Source organism: Triticum aestivum, chromosome 3A (assembly GCF_018294505.1).
Source record: "Triticum aestivum cultivar Chinese Spring chromosome 3A, IWGSC CS RefSeq v2.1, whole genome shotgun sequence".
Taxonomy (NCBI): Eukaryota; Viridiplantae; Streptophyta; class Magnoliopsida; order Poales; family Poaceae; genus Triticum; species Triticum aestivum.
In genome coordinates this window covers 699,610,693-699,618,761 of record NC_057800.1, presented here as the reverse complement: position 1 = coordinate 699,618,761, position 8,069 = coordinate 699,610,693, and the positions used below count along the sequence as shown (strand labels likewise).

Genomic DNA, 8,069 nt, shown 5'->3' with positions numbered 1-8,069 from the left:
AGACCCTTTTATAGTTTTCTCAAGGGGAGTGTACCGTGTGCGGGGGCATATCTCTGTTCCTTTGTATGGTTGTTTAACAATTTGTGAAATGCTTGTAGTATGATAATCTAGATAGTGGGGATATGTTACAGAAAGTGTTGTGCCTGGCCTCACATGTACATGATTTGGTTTATCATTAAGTGCTCTCTTTCCCACTAAATTTCACATCTGCCATCTGAAAAAAACAAATCCACATTTACCTGATTTCAAGTTCTTATGGACCTTATGGTAAAGTATTTAAGTAATTTTAGTCGGCTCAAAAGGCTCCAAGCTTCTTTGTCTATCATTTCCTGTTCAAAACTGACAACGGAACTTTGTGAAGCCTTTCAGTTTGTCTTTGTTTCAGTTACTTTACCATTCGGTCTTGATGCCTGAACTATGTGAACATTGTTAGCTTAGTAAAATGGTATGAACTTGTGTGCCATACACATAGCAGGTTGAAAAACTACCATTGTATTTGCATATACTGCTTGTGGCACAATTTTCTGAAAACATGTTGGTGGTCATTGGTCAACAAAAGTTTTCAGCATTTGGCATGGTGTTAATATTCTTGAATTTATCATGCTTCTAGAGTTATAGATTTCCGAATAATTAGATGGTCAGCTATGCAATATAATATTCCCATAGTATTGAAATCTTCTGTTCTGCAAATAGTCCTTCAGCAAACGGCGCTTACACTTAATATGGGATACTCCAAATCCATAAGAGTAGGATATATCTGATATTTTCTCCATACAGAGTCGGCAGCGACTTGATTTATATTTTCCGCTACTTGTCAATATGATGGCCCGTTGTAAATAAATGAGGCCTGGCCATCACTTATACTTGGGAACTACTTTTCAGTGATAGCTGTATTGACTAAGGTACTATTTTTCCTTTCTTAAAGATTGATTTCTTCAGTGGTGTGTGTTTTACTTTACAGTTTTGATAAGATTCCATTGCCAACACACTTTTTTTCTTGACAGGGAACTACGGCGGGCTTATGCCTACTGAACTATATTCGAAACTATCAGAGTGTATAGCAGATTAGAGCAGATTACAGCAGCCTTAAAGGTAAAATGATCTGACCATTTTTTTCCACAATACACAGGTAGTAAATAGTAATAGCCCTCTTAATAATTCCTATATAAAAGTATGATCTAAACATTTTGTTGAGTTGTTTTTGCACCAGATTGTTGGCCATTAACGGTTATCCATGGCACTAAAACTACTTGATCTCAATACATTCACCTCACAACACTTGTTGGCGAAAACATGTGCTATAGCACCAAAGAAGTTGAGGTCAAATTAATGAGGTGATAGCTAAACTCCTTAAACTGGATATATTTGTGTTTTGTTTGCTTCAAGTATATAGACATATATTCCTTGATCAAAACTCATTGACACTGCTACCACTAATTTGCTTCAGGTCATCGACTTGAAGATTGATAAATATGGTTCTGTTATTATGCAGGAGTTGTGTGATCTGAGGAGAAACTATTCTCATGCAAATCGGATAATTGTTGTAGGAATTAAAAGGCACATGATTGTACTGTTGTTCTGGGATTTCGTTTCTCACGTTCCTCGACCCTAATATCTACATGAGATGTGAGTTCAACGGATAAAGGAAATCACATTACTAATAGAATGGTAGGTAGAATCACGGTGATTCATACAAAAATTCACTTAATTTATCATATAATTTATCAGCTGCCTCAACGGCTCACACTTTTGCAAGTCTTCATATTTTAGAAAATACGAGTGAATTTGATAATTGGATCAAATGCAGTTATATGTCTTGTACTTGCTTTGGTTGAATCTGAAATTTTGTCAGAAACATAACGAACCACTTAGATATATAAAGCATTGATCTGTGCAGAACTGAGAGATGTTGTGTTTTTACAGTTCTTACATTGTTGATTGAATTTTCTTATCCCACATTTTTTTTCAGATGCCGCAGCAAAGAAAATGCTCTCAGCCTTGGACGATCCATTCACTCGATTCTCGAAACCATTACCTTTTCTGAAGCAAGACTAGCTAGCACCCAAGGTGCCCTGGCAGGTGTAGGTTTATCCATTGGCTACCCGTTGGAGCATCACTTGCGGTGCTCTTTGTAATGTCACTTGGTGGGTTTTGTAGAAATGACTGTCTAGAGACGTTTTATCTTGATAATTGACAACATAAGAGTGCAAAATATTTGACAGCAGATCGCTTATGGTAAGACCTAGCTATTATCAATAATTTTAGTCCATTAAATGCGGTCTTAGTGAAAGGGTGTTCCTTTATCATGGTTGAAGGTTGCATGACTTCTGCTAGGTGTTTTGATACTTTTCGGTCTCTACTTGAATGTTGCGTACCTAATTTTTTAGTGGCCAACAATCTTGCACTGATTCTTGCTAGGGGTCATCAAGGAAACTCAATAGATGGCTATTTCAGTGGAGATTATACCAGAGATGTTGTTTTGAAGTAAGCTCCTGCACACCATTCTTTTGTAGTTCTTTCAGAAGTAATGTTTCATTCTTTTACTTGAGACTAGAGTGGTTGATGCTCATTCATCTTAATTTAATACATAGTATATGCCAGGAGAGAAAGATATACTTGAAACCCGATGAGGTCAATGATGTGGAGATTTTACCAGAGATGTTGTTTTCAAGTAAGATTTTGTGTGGGATTATACCGATCGCACCAGCACGCCACATTGTTGCTCCATGGCAAAGGCAGCGAGGTAATTTTTCTTTTCGCACTGATGTAATTTTCCTTTTCTTTTAGCCCACTCCTAGGTCTCTTCCGTTCATATTCTAATCACGCATGGTGAGCGGCTGTTTCGACGGCGACTGGCTGGCTGCTGCTGGCTTGTACGTGTGGAAGGCAGTTGTTCACGGCAGACCAGTGAGCGGCGGCGGGTGGGCGCGACCACATGGTGGTTGGAAAGTAGGCTTCGCGGCGTTCAGCCTCGGCCACCATCGTACCACGATCTCGGCCCACCCGAAAGTCGGATGAAGAGGTGGTGGATGGTGAGGACCAATCATTATAGCTGCTGCTCCATTACTTCCGCTCCTCGAAAAGCTCCCTGAGCCCGACCAACAATGGGATCTTCCTCTGAGGTTCACGCTACTCCTTGTCCAGACTGATCCCGGAGAGGAGAACAAGCCTCCAAGCACGTGCTCGTCAACTCCATGCCGGCCGCTCCAAGCGCCCCTGCTTCGTGTCTTCGAGGCAGGCGCTGAGATAGCCTTTGCAGCGAGCTGTGGTGTGTGGACTCTGCGGCGAGATAGGATTCAGAATCCTTTTCCGTGGTGAGATAACCCTGCCACCACTCATATGCCATTGCATATAAGTGAATCTGTTTTATAGAAATCAATCTTGCACATTGGTTAGCTCCGTAATTTCTTTTATTCCGTAGCAGACTGAGTTGCTCACAGCCTATTTGCTGGAACGCCAACGAGGAGTCATTTTTCCATCTCCACAAATATTCTTGGTCTCTTCAAATTAATTGCTTCTTAATCCAACTACCATTTTTCAAGATTAGTTCGTTTAAATAATATTTATTTTTGTACCAGTGTTGATCAAGTAGGTTATTATTGTGAGGAATCAGCAGTAGGATGCACATGTATTTGTTTCTTGCCACTGGTTGCAAAAGCCTAAAAAATGATATGTTTTATTCACCTCTTAACAGTAATACGAGTATTTTGTTTATTTCCTACTCCCTTTTAGTGATTACTGATTAGTCACTCTTAAAGGTGAATGCATGTGTATAATAGGTGTGTCATCTGTCATGGCTGCATTTTGCGGCCCCTGACTACTGGAAAGTAATCTCCTTTGGATGATTTGTATTTTTTTCTGGAATTTGTACTTAGATAGCACCTCCAAGGAAGGAAGGAAGGAGATTGAGGTCGGCACCTCCTGAAGGCATGCATGCTCTCCACCGAGAGAGGGAAGGGCATCTTTTTCTTGGGTTGCAGTTTCCACCTTGTTGTTGGGTGAGGTGAGTCATGATTTCTCTCCTCCCGCTTCATTTTTTAGAGATACTGAACTATAATTTCTGTTTTGTGCTCATGAATTGCATACTTGGAGGTTTATTCGATTTAGAGATATTACACACACACACCCACACACACACGCGCGCACGCACACGCACACACGCACGCACGCACGCGCACACACGCACCCACACGCGCGCGTATGCGCGTGCCCACACTTACACACACACACACATACACACACACACTTACACACTTATGATCTATAAGAGAAGCTGCGATTTTGGCAATAGATGCGCGACAAAGTAGTGGTTAGTGTTGGGTTTAATCAGTTATCAAATGTTTTGCCAATAACAGAAAATTACCTTCCTCGTAATTTATTGTCCTTCTGTTTCATGGTCCAGATGATTCATTGTTTGTCAGAGCTCTTGTGGACAATCAGACATGGGGTTCATGGCAAAATTAGGACAGACTGAAGGCAGCAAATTCCGCGTTGGTCGTGCACTTTGAGGAGAAGACATTGTCTTTGTATAAGTGCCCCTACAATCATCTCTTTACAGCAGAGATAAGGCCTTTAGGTAATTTGTGATGATCCTTTTAGCATTCTTAATTGATGACATTTCTGAAGGGAGATGATCCTCAGCATTTCATAGTTATTTTTTGTACTGTTGTAATCTCAAATTTCACATTAAACTTAACTTGTTATCAAATAATTTTGGAACAAAATCTTACTTTTACCTGCCCTCCACAGAACCAAAGGTTCACGAGGACTTTTGTTGCTCTAATGCTTCTTCGATGACCATCTCGCTGTTCGCCCTTGCAGATAGATATGGTCGCATAAATCGCACCGAAGGATCCAGTCCTTCGCTAGCTCCAACCTACCCCGCACCAGCCTCAAGCACGCGAGACACTGTTACCTTGTGTTCTAACTGGTTACCACAATCAAATCCATTTTTGCCCAGTTAAATTAGTTAGCTCATTTTGTTGATAACTGAGTTGCATTGGTAATATATACTGAACTGTCTTTGGCATTCTGTTTTGCAATATATTCTAATTGTCAGGATTTTTGCTACATTTTTGGTGTAGATTTTAGGGACATTAATGTAGTGCTAATGCCTTCCGTGCAGGTTATTCAGTCAACGCATATTCTGTCTTTTGGCATGTGTATGCTTGCTCTTGTGCTCATGTTGTAATCGTGACCTGTAATCAGTCCATGATCCTTGTGTGACCAGAAGTTGGGCATAACTGCATTGTTACTGAGAAGATGTGAATATTAACTTAGGGATCGGAGCTGAAGCTCTAGCCGATAGCAAAGATATGAAGTCTGTGCTCTGTCTTATGTTTGCAAGTATATTGATGTAACTTCACATCTTGCCCCCGTATTTGGCAGATGCTTCAGAATGGAGTCACTCCTATGTGTACTACCGATGTAATCACACAACATGAATTTTCCGTTTTTGTGATCAGAAATTTTGCCAAGAAACTTGTTGGATTAACTACGGTTTTGTCCTATTTACTACTAGCATTTTTATTCTTATCTCTCAACATATTCTTGCCCCTATCTAGGACAGTCGGAAGAAGAGAGCTTCGACTGGGAAACAACGTGTTGAAGCAATACCTCTTGTTAAACCACCCAAAACCAAAGATAGATTGCGAGAGGCCTGTTGTGTTTAGTAAGAAACTTGGCGTAAAATATCCAAAATATCAGGAACACTATGTATTGGGCAGACCTGAAATACCAATATAAGTGTATCCAATTTTCCTACGATTCCCTTACTCGCCCATGGACGTGGACCACGTCTCTGGCTTTGCAAGTCCAAGACTCCAAGTTAGGCGTTATTTTTCATAAAGTTTCTATTGATTTCTAATCAAAATATTTCTATTAGCATAACCCTATCTGGCGACCTCCATCAGCCGGAGGCATTCCTGGAGTCAAGGCAAGCATGTTGACCAATTGACGTAAATGTGCAATGTAAATTTACCTCGGCGCTTTGTTTTTGAATGTGATGGGTGTTGTCTGATACGTCTCCTCCGCACCATAAATTTACATAAGATTAGATTAATGATAAAAGACCCGCAGCAACACACGGGCATTGTACTAGTATGCATGGGTGCATGACACGTTAACCTTTTGCTTTGACGATTTTTTTATCTATATCAATATAAAAAGACCTAAAGAGGCAGATCGAATTAATCTCGGCCATTAAATCGTGTCAATCCAACGATCTAGATTGCTTCAATGTCGAGCGCTCAGCACATTTAGCGTGCAGTTAATTTCATGTCAAATATAGTGTTAATCACATAATAACACGCAAAAAATATCCTACTTAATATCCGCATGCACTTAATATAGTTCCAAATTAACGTGCATTGCACGTACACTATACTAGTTCCACAAAAGGAGCTACCACTCCGCAAGAAAACCAGGTTTGGGATCCGATGACATGGTATGCGCATAATAATTTACAACAAGGATATATGGCTTTTTTGTGTAATAGTCTGACAGGGATAAAAGAATTACTCCCTCCGTTCCAAAATAGATGACCCAACTTTGAATTAACTTTGTACTAAAGTTAGTATAAAGTTGAGTCATTTATTTTAGAACGGAGGGAGTATCACTAGAGGAGAAGAACAGTGCTATTAAGGATATATAGGTTTAACCCGCCAAAGAAAAGGATATATAGGTTTGGAAGTACTTTGCACAATGTACTTACAAGATCTATAGTTCCTCTTTACAGGGAAAACGAAATAGGTACAAAGCTGTGTCCATGGACCAGGTTGCGTACCTTCAATCTTATTAATGAAATGAACGGAGGTTCTTAAGCTCTAACTTACATGACTGCGGTGGTAGTAATTCTTTCCTCACATTGGCACCGAACAGCCTATTTGGTTTTAAATTCTTCAGCCGCCTTATGGGCAGCCAGATTACTCATTCGGGTTTGTTCCTTGGCAAGGACAAGCTCAGTTCGAAGGGCCTCCACCACAGCAGCATCATATGTAGTTACACATATCTCAGTGTACAATTCCATCTTCATGCTCATGTTATCATGCGTAAATATACTGGCTGACCCAAAAACATACCTTGCGCCTCGTCGAGATGCTTGTTGATCAGCGTGATGTCATCATCCGCCTCTTCAATCTTCCGCTGCAGATCTGCAACCTCCGCAGATCGGGCAGTTGCAGGGGAAGTAATAACATGTGTACAAAGTAGTCATATTATTTCCTGGATAAATATTTTTGATCCTCTGATTGCCTCCCTTGGGGAGCCTATCAGAGTCTTAGGGGCTACTATCTATAAGTATTTTGTGAATAAAACACAATTGAAAGCATTACAGCACAAACCTCGAAACCTCTTAACAGACTCGTGAAGGCTTCATTCAATCCGCTTTTCGCGGACAGGACCTTTTTAACCACCGCGCCCATCAAGGTACGATGGTCTTCGGAGACAGACGCCTGTCGCAGCATGTTCGTCAATATATCCGGCGTTTCTGGGTCTCTGGAAGCAGCCGTAGCAGCACGGCCTCCCTTCAAAGGGATCCGTTCGTTCGCCCCTAGAATTGTCTCCGGCTGAAAGCCGGACAGTCCGGGGCCTTGACTGTTGGCCCCCGGACCCTGGGCTACCGAAGTGTCATCTTTGGTTCGTGTTTTCATCACCCCTCGCATCACTTGCGGATCAGGAGAGATCCTCCGGGACGACACCTCGAGGTCATCCACCTTATTGGGCGAGGAGACTGGTGGAGGCGTCTCGCTTTCCATCATCTCTGGGAGAAGGTCTCTTGAGGAAGATGATTGTTGAGAAAGATTGTGCGCCGAGCTGCAAAAAACATACATTTTAGATGTTACCCTGGTCACAGGGGAGGAACGGGGTATGTTTAAAATGCCCTTGTTTACTTACGATTTAGGCTTGGCCTCGCTGGAGGACTGCGCGATAATGTCGTCCTTCAAACCTGAGCCGCCCGACAAAGGCATCTTGCCTCGCTTGGGAACCTTTTCTTCCCAGTCTTCGGAGATGGTCCTTTTCTTACCATAGGGGGAATGAATGTTGGCTTCCCCTTTACTTTTGCCTTCGGG

At 41.4% G+C, this 8,069-nt stretch overlaps 1 long non-coding RNA gene across 1 annotated transcript; it reads left to right on the top strand.

Moving 5' to 3' along the window:
• Positions 1-1,026: 1,026 nt before the first annotated feature.
• On the top strand, positions 1,027-1,583 carry LOC123059236 (uncharacterized). The gene is made up of 3 exons (XR_006427392.1): positions 1,027-1,092; positions 1,211-1,334; positions 1,448-1,583. It is a non-coding gene; the product is annotated as an uncharacterized lncRNA (long non-coding RNA).
• Positions 1,584-8,069: the final 6,486 nt, after the last annotated feature.